Source organism: Molothrus ater, chromosome 26 (assembly GCF_012460135.2).
Source record: "Molothrus ater isolate BHLD 08-10-18 breed brown headed cowbird chromosome 26, BPBGC_Mater_1.1, whole genome shotgun sequence".
NCBI lineage: Eukaryota > Metazoa > Chordata > Aves > Passeriformes > Icteridae > Molothrus > Molothrus ater.
Window position 1 is genome coordinate 497,789 of NC_050503.2, and position 18,594 is coordinate 516,382.

Below are 18,594 nucleotides of genomic sequence, written 5' to 3' on the forward strand. Positions count from 1 at the left end.
TATACAGGTCAAGTTCTCAAGTCAAGGCTGCTGGAAAGCTGAAGACAATGGTGTGTCTAAAAGGCCCTTTGAGCATCCACAGAAAAGTGTAAGTGGGCCCATTCTTTCTCAGTTCTTTACACCTCACACAGCACCTATCCTGCACTGTAGCTTTTGAATGTGCAGAACCAAACCCTTCAGCTCTGAACACAGGTCTAACAGAGAAGACACCCCCTCACACAGAGCTCAGCAAGAGCAGAGATAACAAACAGCCGTGGGAAACACTGGACAGATCAACATAAGGACTTCACAACCAACCAACAAAATAGTAAATGCTGAAAGAACAGCTTTAGGTTGGTTGCAGAAAGGTACATGTAAGGATGAAATCAAAACCAGAGAAGTATCACAGCTACACCATTGGGTAAGGGAGGACAAGGCTTCAGCACTTCCCAAGCCCATAGTGCACCAAGAGGAGACTTCACTGAGGTCCTTTGAGGTGACACAGCCAGAAGATCTTGAAGCAACTGGACTCTGCTGCCCAGTGGCTTCATCCACTGTATTTACTTTGTTGAATCTTGCCTTTCCTGGTGTTGCTTGTTTTTTTGGTTTTTGTGAACACAGTGGTCTCATCTGAATCCTCAGCATTGCAAAGGTCTCTGCTGTTGGGCTTGCTGGGCTGCTCCAAGGAGAGCAGGAATTGCTGCATCTGCAGTGCCTGCAGCAGAGCAGCACAGCAGGGCTCCCCACCCTGAGCCACAGAACACCACTGCACTGAACCCTGCAGGGCCAGGTTTGTGCTTGGTTTTGCTTTCAAAGCAGAACTGTTTGAGAAGAAGCAGGACATCCAGCTAAGGAGGTTACTGCTCGTTTCACAGGTAAAATGGCTAAGCAGGTTTACCCAGGCAATGTTAACTGTTGCTTACATCTTCAAAGAGTTACTCTCTTGCTTCACTTACAGACTCCATTCCCAAGCAAAACATTAATATATAGGTACACAAATATTCATGTAAATTTACATGCGTGACTATAGCAGATAAGGGTGGAGACGAAACAGAGAGAAACAGCTCACACGTCTTGGAAAGAACTGGCTACAGAGGCCTCGAGTGCTCAATTACAGCAGACATGGGCCATTGTCTGCAGGTGGATTATACAGGTTTGTGGGTGAACCATGCCAAAGGTACAAACATCCCTGCAGTGGCTCTGGGCCAAGCCATTTAGGTCAGCCAAGTCTTATTAGTTTAATTGCAGCACCACGTTAATGGCCTGGCTGCCAGAGCAGCGCGGGGATTCCTGCAGCAGCCTTCCTGGTAGGGCCAGTTTTCCCAGGATGCAAATATCCCCTGCAGCACAGCACTGCCACAGGGGAAATCACCAGTTAATGGGGAAGCACACCACCACAAGATGCAGTTATGCTGCTTCTCGAGTCAAGCTGCTTTATTTTTCCATGGGGTTGAGGCTAAACAAAACCAAAAAAGCTTCTTCAATCTTGATTTGCTGGAGACCAAAATGGAGAGGCTTGTCCTATCTTCCCAAGAAACTGGGGTTGAGAAACAAAGTCTTCCATATAGTTCTAAAGGTTCCTGTTATTTCAAACTGGAATTTGGAGCCATTGTGTTCCTGCCCTACTCTGGTCCATATTGCCTAAATTTGAGTTTCCATTGCCTATTATGTCTTTGAACCTTTAAGTCATTTTACTAAGAAATCAATTAGCCAAGAACTCCATGAGTAAATTCTCTCCCGATAGCTTTTCTAGGCAGTTTCTTGTTTGATATTTTCCATAATTCTGATGTCTTCAACTAAAACTACTTGTTAGAGCAACCCAAGAGAAGTTACTAGTTTAGACACAAAAATTACTGTGTCTCTTTTAGGTATAAAGAAATAATTTTATCAAATAAAGCTCTGACTAACATAGCACAGGCTATCTTTTGAACACCCATATTATATTTAATATCTTAATCTCCATCTCCAAGGATTTTTCTTTTTTTAAACTTTCACACTAATGATCACAATACTGGTATTATAGTATTATAGTTCTAGGATAATTTTTGCTTCTTTTTTTCTTGGTAAAATCTTTTATACATTTCTCCTAATATATATCAAGACTTGGTAAAATTTATAGATAAAAAAATCACTAAAGATTTGGTAAAATTTATGGATAAAAAAATCTCTGCTCCAAAATTTTTAATTACAGGTAGCATTATTTTCAGGATACTGAGACAGAGATTAGTTAGTTAGAGTCACCTGCCTGAAGGGAATATATTAGGCTTTTCAAATTTCACTTCAGTTTTGATATGTTCATTTCCATTTCCTCATCTCTGTTAGCATCCTGGAGTCATATCTGCTTTCAGATATCACCTTACTCAAAACAACACTTCCCCTGCCCGAGATCCTTTTTAAACTGTTTCCCTTGGTTCTTCACCATTTTAAGGCTTTTCTTATAATGTAAATTTAACCATGGATGGACAGTGTCCAAGGGACTCAGCTGAAAGTTATCAATTAAGAAAAATGCCTAAGAAGGTCCTCCCATGGTAATGAAAAGATATTTAAACCTTTCCATATAGTTCCAGTCCATGAACAACTTATTGGCCTTAGCTCTCCTAGCATGCTTCCTCAACCTGTCAAAGTAACATTCCTATGGAACTCATCACCCTGTACACCTCTATTTCTTTGAACTTCTTTTGCAGATTTTTACAAGCCTGCTTTCTCTGGCCATAACTGATGCAGAATCTCCAACCACGTGTACAAGTTTTGTCATTAATCTCTTTTTACCTGCAGATAATTCTGCTTTATTTCTCTAGTTCCTCAGCCTTCTTCTCTCTGTCTCTTGTGACTCTACATACCCTTTTCCCTAAAACTACAGCTTCTGGCAGAACCTCCATTTGTTTTTGACTCAAATAAGATGTTTCAACTCTGACCAGTAGCAAGAGAAATGAAACCACAACCTCCTCACCTTTGTAATCACCAACACTATGTTCTCCAGGCTCACTCTCCTCACCCAGACTCTGTTCTCCATATCCTTTTTTTTGGAAGATAACTGAAAATTTGAAATTATTTGTGCAGCCTTGTTTCTCCACCAATGTCCAATTACCCTCAACTTCCTAGCTTTTGGATGTTCTCCTCACCTAGATCTACCAGCTGACATTTCCTACCAAATTATTTCATGTCTGCTGTTTATACAAGAATAAATTCATTTTCCAAGTCACACGCTGCTCTGTTCAAAGGCCAAAATTTCCATCTTTTGGGAGAGCTCTGTTGCAGAAAACCCCTAAAATGCCCAATTAAATATTTGAAACCGCAAATAAAAGTCCCACAATAGACAAACTTGCTTACCTAGATCTGCAGAGAACATCTTCCTCACCCAGCATAAAGTACATACTAACCTCCCATACCTTATGCTCCACTTGCCAGCTCCTTCCCTGCTGGGCTGCTGTGCCTGTGAGTGCTGGCTCTGAACAGACTGCAGGTATCACCCACAGCACAGCAGGGTTTCAGCTGATGTCACTCACCACGTCAGAATGCAAATCAGACAGCTCTTCTCATTCAGTCATCCCTCACTGAGGGGAACGAGTACAACTTCCTGGTTTTGCCCAGTGAAAAACAAGCATTAGTTTATTCAGCTAAAAACAAGGCCGAAAGGCCCCAGATACTTCTGGCTTCACCATGTCTTTGGTCAAAAGGTGGTCAGAGCAGCGTGTCCAAATTTTTCTTAGCCTCTCTCTTGCTACCAATGTACTTTGAGAAGCTGCTCTGGGTGCTCTTCACACCCCTCACTCCAGCTGAGCTTCAGCTTTCCTCCTCGCATCCTTCTTTCCCCAGGCAACATTTCTATATTGCTCTTGGCCATTCATACCTCTCCCACCTTCCTGATGCTTCCTGCTTGTGTTTGAGCTCAAACAACAGCTCCATGCTCATGCTCCTTTGCCTCCTACCATGTTTGTTTGTCTTCTTGCATGTTGCAATGGACTACATGTGCTTGGATCTGGTCCTGGAAGATCAGCACCTTTACCTGCCAGGAGAGTCTCCCATGAACTCCTGCCAAGCAGATCCCTGAAGAAGCACAAATCTCCTCTCCTGAAACTTAAGAAAAACCCAAGAAGGTAGATTCAAATTTTGAAATACCACAGCTGTTTCTACCATATCTTTCCTCCAAGAACCTGGAGATACTTCCCTACTAATGCTGCAAAAAACCTGGGCTGAACTGCAGCACTCATCAAAAAAAACAAAACTATCTGAAAAACAAAGTGCTGTATTGAATTATCAGGGTAAAAGCAAGAAGACTTTTGCTGTTTGGCTGGTACCTAGTTCACGGCTGAATTATTAAATGCAGTAACATTCCTGTTACATGCTAACATGAAGTAACACGCCTTCCAAGGACAGAGTGAGGTAACAAAAACCTTGTTGTCCTGACACTTGGGAACAATGTTCTGCTACTGAACATTAACTGTCCAAACAAACAAAAACAAAACAAAAATCAGCGGAAAACCACAGGAGACTGCATGCTGACTGTTTGGCCACATCCCTGTGCAGAAAGCTACAGACCATATCATGGCTTAGTAAGAACATCAGACACCACCGGTGTCAAAGCACCAGCTACAACATCTCCACAAAACACACAGTCCAGACCTATGTGGGTTTCTCAAGAGTGCAAATGTAAAATATAAGAAGGAGGTACCTATAAACCCCAAATGAGCTACTTATCAATTTCTTTGCATTTTTTCCTTCATTCTTTCTCCTGACACCTACTATTTCCTCCAGTCTCACTGTAGAAACAGCCATCACTGTCTGACATCACTTGATAGAACTGAGGAAGAAAATCAAGTTATTGGCCTCAGGCCACAGTGAGCTAAGAAGTCAGGCTGGAAGATCACTCAAAGAATCAAGAGGGAGATTACTTCTCCTAGAACTGCTCGCCTGTTCTTTCTCTAAATTTTATCAGTATCAAAGAAAGAGTCAGGCAATCTTAATGAGATCATGTCCTTCAATCTGAATTAAGAGACAGTAAAAACTGCCAAAAAGCCTCTAAACAGAAATGCTATTTATCCACAAAGACTGTACCAACAAGCACGTTCATGCACCAATAGAAGCCTTTTGCCAGATTTTGGAGGAGAAAGGCACAAAAAGGAATCACACTGTGAGAATACACACTGAATAAGGCTCAAGACTTTGAGCCTGGACAGCAATAACTTTGTGAGAAACTCTTCCAAAGACAAGTTCTGGCCTTATAACCCAGTTTATGTGCGTGGATGTTCAGATGCTGGAGGAGCAAAAAAATATTTGTCCAGATAATTCATTACAATACATACCCCTGACACTGTTTCTACTATCGACTGCAATCACTCAACAGATTATCACTAACCCTGCTACTCTACAAACATATACCAGGCCTTAAAAAGTTTAATCCTAACTTAAAAATTGAGAATAACAAAAAGCAGGTAGTAGGTTCAAGCTTCCAAGCCATACTTGAATCACATTAAAATACCAACACAGTGCTCAATAAAGCCTCTTATGAGCTCATGTGACAGTGCAATGCTTCTCCAATGCATTACCTGACTCTCCAGCACTTTTGAGGCATAAACATTCCTAAATAATCGTACTGTTGTGATGGCCCTCTCCTCACCTCTAAGAATCACCCTTGGCAAGCCCTTCTGGTCCCTTCCAGGACAGCTCCTCCTCTCCTGTCCTTTTGTCTTCAGCCACACCCCAGGTTCCACAGTCTGTGCAGCCCTCAGAAGCTCTTCATCCATAGTTTCACCTACAGTTCCTACTTCCCTGCAGCCCAAAGTGTCACCATTGCTCCTAATTCATACAGTCAAGCCCTACAGTGAATCAAGCACTCTTATCCCTCTTTCTCCTCCAGCCAGGCCATTTCCCCAGTCAAGTTTTCTAATTCATCACACCAGCACATCTGAGCATCCCCCTGAGCGCTGAACTCCTGAACAGCCAATGTTGGGTCAAAACAAGAGAACCTGCTGTGTTAAACAAGGAGGCCTCAGGGACCGATCTGTGCAACCTCTGCCACAGACCTCGCAAAGATCAAACAGCAAAGTGGAATTGGATCATCCTTAATGCCAACATAGATTAGAAAAGTGCTTACCTATCATTTAGGATTAATCTGTTGTGTGAAGTTGAGGGAAGCATCCTGTATTACAATGCAGTACACCTACACACACAGTAAATGACTTTTCACATAACCCTCGTTCTCCTCCCTCATGCAGGAAACACACAGGCTTTAATTACTTTCTATGAGTTGTCTTTAAATTTCAGTATCAACTGTTCCATCAGTTTCCCAGGTATTTGTTCTTGCAAACTCCCCAGCCTGTTCCAAAGCTTAGGGAAAAAAAAATTAATTATGCTAAAATTAAGATTCTTTTAAATTATACTCCTACCTGTAAAACTAGTACATGCTTTCATGATTTTTCATTTCAAAACACAAAACATAAAACTTTATCTGAGAACATCTACATTCCCAACATTACTGCAAAAGCAAAATATGTCAAAAACATTGAGATAGCAACTGGTAGAAAGATTTGCCTTTCTCCAAGATTAAAACCATTGAGAATCACTTTTCACAAGCATTACTGCTTAATGAGTAATGCAATCTATCACATGATGATGTTCATTGAAAAACAAATGTGAATATGAATTATTCTTCATTAGTGCAGATAACTTAAAAGCTCTGTGATAGGAGCAGCCTATAAAGCAGAATGAAAAACTCCAGTTGTTTCCATAGGCATTGAGCTCTTTTCTTTGCTGGAAGGTGGCTAACATGAAGAGAACCTGCCTCCAATGGAGCTTTATCTATTACATAAACAAATCACTGTAGGACGGTGTATTCCTTGTCAAGATTTGAAGGCTGCAACAACTGTGCTATGTATCCAGTAATTCTGGCATTATGGGATGGTATAACCACATGTGCAGCGGCACCCTTTCAATGAGGGATCCCGCTGGACACAGACAGCGCTCATTGGGATTGCTCAGCCCTGGGGGTCCTCTTGGTCTTCTGAGGAACACAGTCCCTCCTCAAGCCGGACTCCCCCTCCTGCTCTACTGAGGAGCCTGTGTTTGCTGAAGGGTCTGAGAGAGAACTCGGACACCCCATCCCCCATCCCAGCAGCACCCCCGGCTCCCGGGCACAGCCCTGGCTCAGCTGCCTGAGCTAAGGGTTTATTTTTAAAACGCTGATACCGAGGGTCACTTTCTTCTTGCTTCAGTTCACCACAAGTAACTTTACAAGAAAAGTCATACAGAAGGGATTATTTGGGGAATTCTGCTTTCGTGCTTTTAATTCAATATCCTCTCTAAACAGAAAAATTCCTCTGATCTTTTCTTTGAAAACATTAAACACAAACTCTGACAATTCATCTTTCAAACCCTGCAGAAGGATCTTTCAAATATGTATGAAGACAGACAGATGAACGACAGGGAAGCTGTTGTCCCAAAGGCTCTTATAGTACCTCAGGGATAAAAATAACACTGCTCATTACAAACAAAATAATGTGAACGCAGCCTGTAGTTTACCTCTTTCACAATTTATTTTTCCTTATCTGCTTTGATTTAAAGCCTTGGCATTTGTTGGGTTGGAAGGCATATGCCATAACCTGTGACTACCAGCGCAGCAACCTCAGAAAGAAAAGTATTTTAAGAATTTCTTTATTTTTGGAACTGACTTTTAAAACAAAGACACTAGCTCTGATCAAAACCAGTTTCGGTAAAAGGTGAATCAGTCTCAAAGTTTATGGAATTACTGCAGTGCTCTTCGAATGTCTTTCCTATTTTTCCAAATAAAACTCCTGGATTAATTAAAACTAATGCATATTGGAAAAGGAGTGGGGAACATGCACTGGGTTCTTGACATTGCTGTTTAATTCTGGACAAACCTGCTGAGGCATACACTACAAAAACAACCCCCAACAGAACAGCCTTAAGTGGACTTTCAAAACTGGGAAAATTATGACTTTTTTTCTTTTTACTTAAGAAGAACCTGCTATAGAATGCCAGTAGAATTAAATATGAAACTTTCGATACAGATATACTAAAGGTGAATACATGCATAGAGCAGAGACCCACAATAAAATGCAAACCTTAATTTGAATGAGGAGGGTGGCTAAGGGCACAGAACAGACTTGCAGACACCTAGTTAAGGTGAAAAGCACCCCACAGCCAGGTCAGCACTGAGTCACACCACAAGCAGGCCCAAGGACAGGAGCTCTGCCAACACCTGTGGTGGCCAGGATGCATCCAGTGGAGAACAACACTGCATCCTCAGCCCTTTGTGGCAGCTTCACACAGGCCCAGCCTGGGCTGGCAGCAGCTCCTGGAACTCATCCAGGACCAGAAGCTGCACTGGGCATTCCAGGGCTGTCCATGCTCCTGGCAGAGGTTCCCCTACAGCTCCTTTCAGGTGCACTCCAGGTCTAGGGGCTTCCTGAGCTCCAGCCTTTACAACAGAACCTGCAGTGTGTGGCACTGCAATGAAATGGGGCTGGAAATGTGCAAACTCTACACCTACAACGGATGCCACTGAAATGTTCAATATCTCACTATTAACTAGAACGAGGATAATTAATTTTACTTGTAAGAAATAATGACAAGATTTTGGCTTCCTCAAGAGCAATCTATTTTGAAGTAAGCCTTTTGACTTCTACTTTTCCTTTACATGAAAGCGTGGCTTTTCTCCCACAGGGAAGAAACCTGGAACAGACATTGGAAATACAAGCAGGATATAAAACACAGAGCACAATAAACAATTCTGACTCCAGAAATCTCATGACACTTTTGTTCTTATCAACAGGCTCTAAATTCACAGCTAAAGGGGAGTCAGTTCAAAACTGCATGCCCCTCAGTTCAGCTGCACCCCCACTGGATTTTAGTGTGGACTTGTTATGTCATAGTAATGTCTGGATATATCTAATGAGCCTAAATGTATTAAACAAATGTGATTTTTCAGAAAATGCTGTGATATAATGACTCAGCATTTCAAAGAACAACTACATGTTACTTACACCCTACAGTACAGAAAATCAAGATGGACTATTTGTTCTGACTTGCGCATGTCAGTTCTTTCATGTTCTACAATCTCCTTTCTTCTAAGTTTGTTTTCACCTGAACAAAGCCTAAGACTGGAGGACCAGAGTGGGAAAAGAAACAGATGTGCTTCCTTTAAGATTATATCAGTGGGTGGAGAGATCCACTACAGTCCTTAAAATGAAACTGCTGCTCTTTCCAGCATGAAGATCCCCCTGCTGAGAGAGGCTCCTTACAACTGAGAGCCAGAGTAAACCAACAGAGCCATCAAAGACTGGACCCCGGCCTCCACCCGTTCCTGGCCAGCTCTCCCACATCACTGCCACCACCCTGCCACGCTCTGCACAGCGATTTGTCAGGCTTCACAGAGAACCAGCTTGAGAAAAAGATCTGGGTTTAAACCAAACTTTTTCTGGTTTTATTACTTGGGGGTGATTTTACCCCGTGCCAGTTCCTCAGTGCAATTTACCTCCCGGCTTCAAAATCATTTGTGCAGGCTCGGTGTAAGTTGTTAGGGGAAATGAGATGTGGCCTGGACCTGGCAAAGGTGGCACCTCTCTCTACAGGAACGCAGCTCAAGCTAATGAAACCGTACCTCTGCTGAGCTCCAAACACCCATCTGCTACATCATACCTGGAAATATCAGGATTCATATCATCGAGTCCTTACTGACCTTTGCAAAAGGAACCTAAAAAAACCCAAAAAACCAAACCAAACGAAAACCACCAACAACAACAAAAAGAAAAAGACAAACAAAAAACCCCCAAACAAACAAACAAAAAACCCAAACCACACACACACAAAAAACCCACCAGAAAATTAAGCCTAAATATGTGATAGATGCACCCCCAAGCAATTTCTGGGTGTACATACACAACTGAGGGAACCTCTGGATCATATCACACCAAACACCATGCCTGTATTTTTCTCCTATTTCTCTCAGGAGTGAGTAACAAGTTAAAAGAACTATCCCCTACTCATCTTAGACCTGAAAAAGTAGCGTCCAATAACATTCTAGCTGCATTTTACTCTCTTGCAGAGAAACTTGCTATGAATGAGGATCCGGAGATTCCCTGAGGGATCTTTCATTTACAACCACTGCTTCCAAAGTCTGGACAAATCATCATGACCTTGGCAGGTGGCAACCCAGCTGCTGCAGCTCAGCTGTGATGTGCCTCAATCTGCTTCAAGCACTGGTCACAAACCCAACTCATGTACTAGTTCTGTGCACAGTGCTCTCCAAAAAGACAAGTCCCATGGACCTGTACCTTGGAACTGCCTTGGAAGAAAAGGAGACCAAGCTCAGGCGTGCGCCCAGATGGCTGGAGCCTTGTCATCTGTAGCTGTATTGACTAAACACTCCTTTACCACAGTCACTTTTCACAAGCAGAATTAGCAGCTTTGCAGTTTGACTTCTGTATATTGAGCCCACATAAGCCACTTCCTAGAATAATGCTAAAATAAGTGATCTACAAAGGCTTTCACTTCCTTTCCTGCCCTGCAAAGTATTGTTCTCTGCCATAAACATGTCAGAAAAGAAAAATTTGGATAACTCTATGAGCCTGAAAGCAATTTCCCCCAAAGAGCTTCGCAGGGAAGAATCGAGGGTTTTATAAAAGCTAGAGCTAAAATAGAAAATAAAAATTTAGAAAAACAGTATCAATTTTCTTGTTATGTATCTCAAAGAACAGAAAGCAATTGGACTTTCCTGACACTTTTTTGCTTCTTGAGCCTTCTTGGGCTCATGAATATGATCAAGGATTCTAATTAGCGGCCTGTCAGAAAAAACATAAATTGCAGGAATGCCTGAATTAGTAATTTTTGTGTTTATTGGACACTGGCAGGTTTATAAAAGATTGGATGTTGTCAAGATACTGACTTTCCAGAGCTCATGCTCTCCTTCAGATCAGACATCATTTAAGTTCTGCATTCAAAAGGACATCAGAAACTGTAAGTGGTGTTTAAAAACCCAATGGAAATGCGCTCCATCAATCTGGTGACCTCAGGAAGTGAAGAAAAAAGCTCCATCACGAGGAGAAGCTTTAAAAAGAAGCCTTATTTAACTCTATTTCAACAGAAAGGCAGATACCAGGAAACTGAACTTTGAAGCCTGTGAGGATGCCTGCACGAGTACCCAACCGTGAGCCTCTGGAGTTCAGACAGGTTGGTGTCCCCAGACAGACTTGGGAAGCAAGAGCAGATAGCTGAGACATCCTCAAGCACCACTTGTCTCTCATTTGGCAATGCAGGGGCTTCCCAGACACCGTCCAACAACATGGGAAAAGGACAGCAACTCAGACGAGTTTTTAATTTTGATTAGAGCTGAAATCCTTCAGCCCAACATGAAAGGTTGGCAGCATGAATCTAATCTTTGCCACATGTGAACAGAGGAGCCAAGTCTCTTGTAGTTACTGGTGTGACAGCAAAACAAAGCCATTTCTGTGGATTTTGGTAGACTACAACAAAAGAAAAGGACAATAATAATTTTTCATTGCAGGTGTTTACCCTCCTTCCTGTCTGGAAGCAGTTGTCAAGCTGTGAAGTCTCTACTCTGCTTTATCTCCTTAACAAAACTCTGACATTAGATAGGGATAAGATTAAGAAAATTAATATTATATGCAAATTTCAACAGATTTTAACAGCTAATAAGCCTCAGCAGCTTTGATTCTCAGTAAAAAGCTCTTTTGGCTGCATTTTTCCATTTTGGCAGCTTCTTTACTGCTCTGAACATAAGCATCTCAAAGTCTTATCTTTCAGTGTACAACTCCCAGGTAAAAAAAAAGCTTTGTCCTTTTTTTTCTTTTTTCTTTTAAACAGAAATACAGAAAAAAATCCTCTGCATTTTCAAGCCTCATGGCTATCTTGATAAACCTGAGCATGTAGATTCATCAATCACCAGCTGAGTCTCACACCTCACCCCAGTTCTCACTGTTGGCAGAAGGAGAGGTAGATTCCTTCTGAGGACAAACTTCACCACATGCGTCCTCTCACACACACCTTCCATCTGACTTTGACCAAACTTATCTCACAAAACTCCATATTACATTTTCAAAAGAAGGAATTACCTTTAAAAGATGATAAACTGATATAGATAAAGATGCATTTTCCAATCTGGTGAGCTAAAATTCAGCTGTCAGACTGCAAATTAACACCGGTCTGCTCCAGAAACACTCACCTCATGCCCTGACACCTGAGTTTACTCTTATCTGATTGCCATTACCTCCTAAAACCTACCAGCTGGTCAGGCTTTAAACGATTCCAGAAGTGGAATTTGCTGTCAAGTATCTGATTTGAGGTCTTCGGCAACTACAGTCTAAAATTAGGGTTGCTTTGCTTGGTTGGTTTTTTGTCGTTATCCTACTTGAATTTTGCTCATTACACAAATCTTTCTAAAAAACAATTCAAATCACAAACGAAATATCTCAGCCTCCTGCCCAGCTTTGTCGTCCTTTTCTCTGAGAACAGTTTTCATTGCTGCCAAGAAAATCTTCCTCAGTCGCATCGTTTTTCATGCCACGGGGTGAGAGCGACGCTCCCGTGCTCGCCGCGCGCTGAGCGCCCCCGGCCCCGCAGCCCCGCGGCCCCCGCGCGCCGCCCGCTCACCTCCGGCCTCGCGCACCGGGCGGCGCCGGCCCGGACCCCGCCGCGCCCCGCGAGCGGCCCCCGCGCGCCCGGGCGGAGCAGCCGGCGGCGGGCCCGGCACTGCCGCTCTCTGCTCCCGGCGCTGCCGCTCTCTGCTCGCTCCCGGCACTGCCCCTCTCTGCTCCCGGCGCTGCCCTCTCTGCTCCGCTCCCGGCGCTGCCGCTCTCTGCTCCCGGCACTGCCTCTCTCCGCTCCCGGCGCTGCCCTCTCTGCTCGCTCCCGGCACTGCCTCTCTCTGCTCCCGGCGCTGACGCTCTCTGCTCGCTCCCGGCGCTGCCCCGCTCCGCTCCCGGCGCTGCCTCTCTGTGCTCCGCTCCCGGCACTGCCTCTCTGTGCTCCCGGCGCTGCCCCGCTCCGCTCCCGGCGCTGCCTCTCTCTGCTCCCGACACTGCTCGTCTCTGCCCCGCTCCCGGCGCTGCCCTGCCCGCCCGGCCCAGGGCGGCTCAGGGCGGCCGCGCGGGGAGATCTCGGCGCGGGGGACCCGGGGCTCCTTCAGCGAAATTGCAGCTGCTCTTTACACAGAAAACAGTGGTTAAAGTAATACATAGTATTTCAGTAGAAACAGGGAGAAAGTGCTCCTTCTGTGGACCACGGCTTTGGAATCAGTGCAGTACAGCTGTGTAGATTTTAAGGCCGGAAAAAAACCCCCTTGAGATGATCTATTCTGTCCTGTGTTACGTAGGCCAAAAAAAATTCCACTCCGTCATTCTTGCTCTCAAGCCTTGGGAGCACAGATCCTGTTTGCTGTTCCTGTGCTGTAATGCATTCTTGGAGCACTTAAGGCTGTTCCCTTGTCTCACTGAAATGCTGTCCATCAGCTCTTTCTTGCCAGACTTTTCTAAAGCTGTAGTCAGCACGGTTATGATGAGCATGGTTATAAATACCTTTGCAGACAGAAATGTGAACAATTTTAAAACAAACACCGTGACTTGCTGATAGTTTTCTCGCTTACCCATTTGAATCCACCTGCTCCATTCCCACTAGGCAATGCACAGTCCAGCTGCTGGCAAAGGGATGGCTTGTAAACAGTCTCAGTTACAGTAGCCAGGTTGCCACAGCATATCAGAGACCATAGTTGCACAAAGTACTGGGGCCCTGGTTTTACAATCCTGTCAGGAAACTCTGGCCCTCTCAGAGCGCCAGGGGACACCTGTACACCTACAAGCAGGTGGTTGTCCAGTATCTCCTTGTGTGACATCACTGAAACCATCTCAAAACAGTGCTTTATCTGCAATGACCATATTTATAGAGCCAGTTCTTCTGGGGCTGATCTGAAGCCCACTGACGAAAACTCCCACTGACTTCCAAAGGATTGGGATTGGGCTTTCCACAAGCAAAAGTCTGCTTGTTTCAGTGTGTGCAATAGGTGGAACAAAACCATCTAAGACTCCCGGAGCAAAGGAAGGTGCTCAGGTGTTGTTTGCCTTTTATTTCCCTTGCGTTCACTTTGACTCTTTTAGTTACAGAGATGTGATCCAAGTCCTCCCACCCAGGAGGACCCATCTGTGTCCTCACCAGAGGGTTCCCAGCACGCAGAGCTGCAGCAGCACAACCCAGCACCAACCTCCGCACAGCAAAGCAGCTCAGAGCAGAGCCTTGCTCAGAAGGGCTAACCCTGCATGCCTCAGCAGTCCATAATCATAAATCATGGTGAGTCTAGAATTACAAGTGCTGAATACTGCTACTCAATCCCTCTGCAGTGTGCTGCCTTTAAGCCTTGAAAGATACCAGGTTTTTTGGGATCTGTACCTTGAGACATCCAAAGGGGTCTGAAGGACAAAGATGGGCACCCAGTCTCTTACCTATCAGGTTTGTTCAATACTTCATGAAACAATTAGGATATGAGGTACTTCAAAATCACTTATCATTTCAGAATATGGACTGCTGAACCCCTGCTGGGTTAGTATTTATATGACAATATATTTATGAGTATACACAGGTTTATAAAAATGTAATCATTTATCCAGCAGATGCCCACTGTGAACAGGATGATAATATGTTCAGAGGTCAAACAAGTCCTCTAGTTAGAGTCCACAAGAATGTTACCCTCTGAAACCCTGTTCAGTGTGTCCAAATGAAGCTCTGAGCAAGCCTGATAGCCATTTTGTCTGTGAGCTCTGGGATGTGATGCTGGGCACTGGAAAAGCAGAAGGCTGGCCTTTGCCAATGGGAACAGCACCCTCGAGTGGGAAAATTAAGTTCCTCCCAGTCAGCAGGACCTGAGGTAAGCAAAATTAGTTCAGGCTGGAGAAGGCTCTAGGGAGACCTCAGAGCCCCTTTTATTCCTTTAAGGGGCTCCAAGGGAGCTTGGAAGGGACTTTGGGCAAGGAGGAAGGACAAGGGGGAGTGGAGGAACAGGACAAGGGGGAATGGCTTCCTACTTCCAGAGGGCAGGCTTAGATGGGATACTGGGAAAAAATTCTTCCCTGTGATGATGGTGAGGCCTGGCACACTTTACCCAGGAAAGCTGTGGCTGTCCCATCCCTGGAAGTGTTCAAGGCCAGGCTGGATGGGACTTGGAGCAACCTGGGATAGTGGAAGGTGTCCCTGCCCCATGGCAGGGGTGGGAATGAGATGGACCTAAAGGTCCTTTCCAATCCAAGCCATTCTGTAATTCTATGAAACTCCAAATGCAATTGAGCACTGGTACCCCTAGAGCTGGATGTGCTCAGGTCTGGCAATGGTGAGTGAATGCTTGTGCCTGCTGTGGCACTGATCTGGGCAGAGCTGCTGCCCACTGGAGCCTTATTGGTCCATCTGCAACAAATCTCACCTTGTGTGGATTCTTGCATTTAAGTCACTCTTGAGTTGTGACTCTCATAACACTTCATCCTACTGTCTTATTCGTGCACCTCTCCATCCTAGTGAGGATCCCAAAGCCATTATAACTCAAGACCAGGACACAGCATTTTCATGGAATTGGTTCATCTACTCTTGAAACAGATCCTGTTTATGAAGAAAGGGGGAGGCTTGTCTTTGGAAGATACTGCAATTCCTCAGGTCTTGAGAGAAGATGCTGTGAGACAGTGTCTAACTGGACCTGCACAGGTAGTTCATGGAAGAACGTGCAATTATTTACACCTGAAATTTGATAAGATGCTGTTGCTAACAGGACTATCCTTATGAACATGCCTTTCTATTATCACTTTATGGCCTTTTTGTCAGAGCAGGGTAAGGTGGGAGTTTTGAAAGAATCATCACTAGCAGACAAACTCAGAAACTGGCTTTCCTGTAGATCATGGTGAGGCATATGTTTATGGTCAGGCAATGAAGGTGTCAGGGGGTAGATACTATGGCTGACACATCACTGATGCTTCTCAAGAGGAGCCCAACCATGATTAACTGCACCAAACCTCCTCTCTAGAAATGCTCATGTTCTGAATCAGTGACATTACTCATGCCAACACTCCTAACACTAACAGTCTGAGGAGTCTTAAAGTCTTCATGTCATCAGCTAAGCCAGGTCATTAAAATAAATCCCCAGTGTCTTCACAGAAAGCAGGTATCTCTGTTCCAAGTCTGCTGTTGATTCCTTCTGTAGAGGCTGTGAATTCCAGCTCCACCTGGGTTCCTCCACATCTGCTTGCTCAGAGTACCAGATGTGGCATCATTTTGGCACTGGCTGTGGCCAGTGGGGTATTGGGTTTTACATGACTTAAGCAGAAGGAGTCTAGCAATTAAAAAAAACTGTACAGCAGTAATGGAATGGAATGTATGAGCCAGTGGTGCAGAGCCTGGATCTGTGAATGCTATCGAAGCCTGCACACTACAGCAGCAAGAGCTTAGTTTTACTCACAGGACCTTTATAAATTACATACTCTCCTAGAGAGTGTGCTCAGAGTGCTTTGAACAGGTCTCTGCCATCTTAGTTACCCTGAAATGCAGAGTGGCTGGTGGGATTTAAAGAACATTCTTAAATAGGAAAATTTGAAAATCTTCTAGGTCTCCTTCCATTTACCAATGGCTATTCCTGTAGAAGCAATGTCTTCTATGAATTTTCTGGAATAACAGCTCCTCTTTGAGGGCCAACACCCTCTCAAGACATTCCTTTTGATCATACTATTGCCTAGGAAGTTAACATGCAGCTTCCTGTTAACACCATTGTCTTGATATTTTGGTGTATGTACTTTCCTTTTTCCCACTTAGATAATCCTGAATTCTGTGCCATTTAGTTTCTTCATTTGTTCAAGCCTGATGCAAAATTTTTTGCTTGGGCTTAATTGGGTCCCCCTTATCTGTCTCTCAGCAGCTGTTTGCTACCTGAACTCTGCCCTAAACTCCTGCAGTGACAGGTGATGCCCATTGACACAACTCCACTTACTCTCTTTCCCGCTGGCACCCCCACCCCAATATTCTGACACTGGTGTCTGCTATTATGGTGTCATTTGGGTTCTGAACCCTAATGTTTAGGGCCAGAGAGGGACCTCAGATTCTCTGTGCAGAGACAGCACGTCCCACACCGCACACCCATCGCTGCTTATGGCAGTTCACTTACCCGCTCCTGCTGCTGGCGGCTGCTGCACTGTCTTACTTCCACATTCTTCCTGCCATGTATCAGCCTGAATTGGTTGTCCTTGGATATCCTTACAACCTTGGGTGTGCAGAGAAGGTGGCTTATTGCCTGGTGCCAAAGTTCAGTATCTTGAGAGAAAGGTACAACTTTGTAAGTGAAGTAGAAAGAGGAGAGATGCAGACACCACGGACACTCTCAGATATCATGTGAGCCCCTCCCCCAGCTCTGTGGGGAGGCACATGGGAGCAGCTTTGTTCCTATTTTAGATACAGACCTAAGTATCCAAGAGCCATTTGTACTCTCTGCGCAGCCTGGCAGGATTTGGGTTACAAGCCTCAAAGACCTGCTGTTGAGTGTGCTGCTCTAGGGGATTACAGGCAGGAAAGCTGTCCCACAACCTCTGTCCTTCTTGAAAGGCTTTCTAAAGTGTCCGACCTGTGGCTAATATTAGACACTGTAACTTCAGCAAGCAATCCAGTGCCCTTTCTGTAGTGCTTGGCTCTGCCCATACCTGCTGTGATTTCATCCTGTAGCACCATTTTCAGAGTGAATGTCAGGACCTCAGGACTCACGTCACTGAACACTTAAGGGTTCCTTGCTGACATTTTTGTTGAAGAGGGTGAAGTGTCCCAGGCAAGCCTGCTGGAGTGTCAGAACATCCTCCCTTTCCCTTGCACAGCCAGCGCAGCAAAACTCAGGATGATATACTGAATAGCTGATTTTATTAGAAACAAAACTGACTTCATTTCCATTCATTTGCCTTTAAATTTCATTCACAGGTTCTCTGGCATTCATACAGAAGTACTGAGATGAATGTGTGCAAGTGGTGTTACTTGAGGTAACACCACGAACAGAACACTGGCTGCTGAGTCCTCATCACGTCTCTCAGCTCTTCATGAGTTGGTGGCCACGTGCTGCATATTGCATACACCTTTCATACCCACCCCAAGGCTCTTGCTCCAGAGAGTGCCAGGGCTTCACCAAGCCTTGCAATGGCACAGGTGGGACCCTGTAGCCCTGCAGCTAGCCCTAGGAACTGAACAGACTCAAATATTTCAGTTGGAGGATATAATGCAGCTCTGGGGTTTTCGGGGTCTCACCGACTCCGGCTGCCATGAGTGTCCCAGACAGGGAAGTCCAGTTAAGCACAACCTGTCCAGGCCTCTCAGGCAGGCTCAAAGCTGCTGGCAATCTTAGCAAGCTCAGCTCTTAAGTGAGATCAGCTCTTTGGTGATTTTCAGCTCTTTGGTGATTTTCAGCTCTTTAGTGATTTCAGCTCTTTGCTTTCAAAGTGCCTCAGCAGACCAGGGAGAGAGAGGAGAAGGCTGTGTGAGGTTCCACAGAGGTGTCTTCATTGATATCTTCTCAAAGGGTCCCAGTGACAGTTCTGCTGCTGAACTGGGCAGAAATAGGGGTTTATATGGGTATAGGAGTTT

General features: G+C 44.6%; 1 protein-coding gene across 2 annotated transcripts in view; it reads right to left on the reverse strand.

Moving 5' to 3' along the window:
• The window catches only part of LOC118697123 (ceramide synthase 4-like), a 44,512-nt gene extending 27,180 nt beyond the window's left edge, over positions 1–17,332 (reverse strand). The window contains exon 1 of one of the 2 annotated variants that reach the window (XM_036399629.2): positions 17,141–17,332. The gene's annotated coding sequence lies outside the window, so the exon portion shown is untranslated. Of the gene's footprint in view, positions 1–12,606; positions 13,239–17,140 lie in introns of those variants that run through there. The other variant, XM_036399630.2, reaches the window with a different exon arrangement.
• Positions 17,333–18,594: the final 1,262 nt, after the last annotated feature.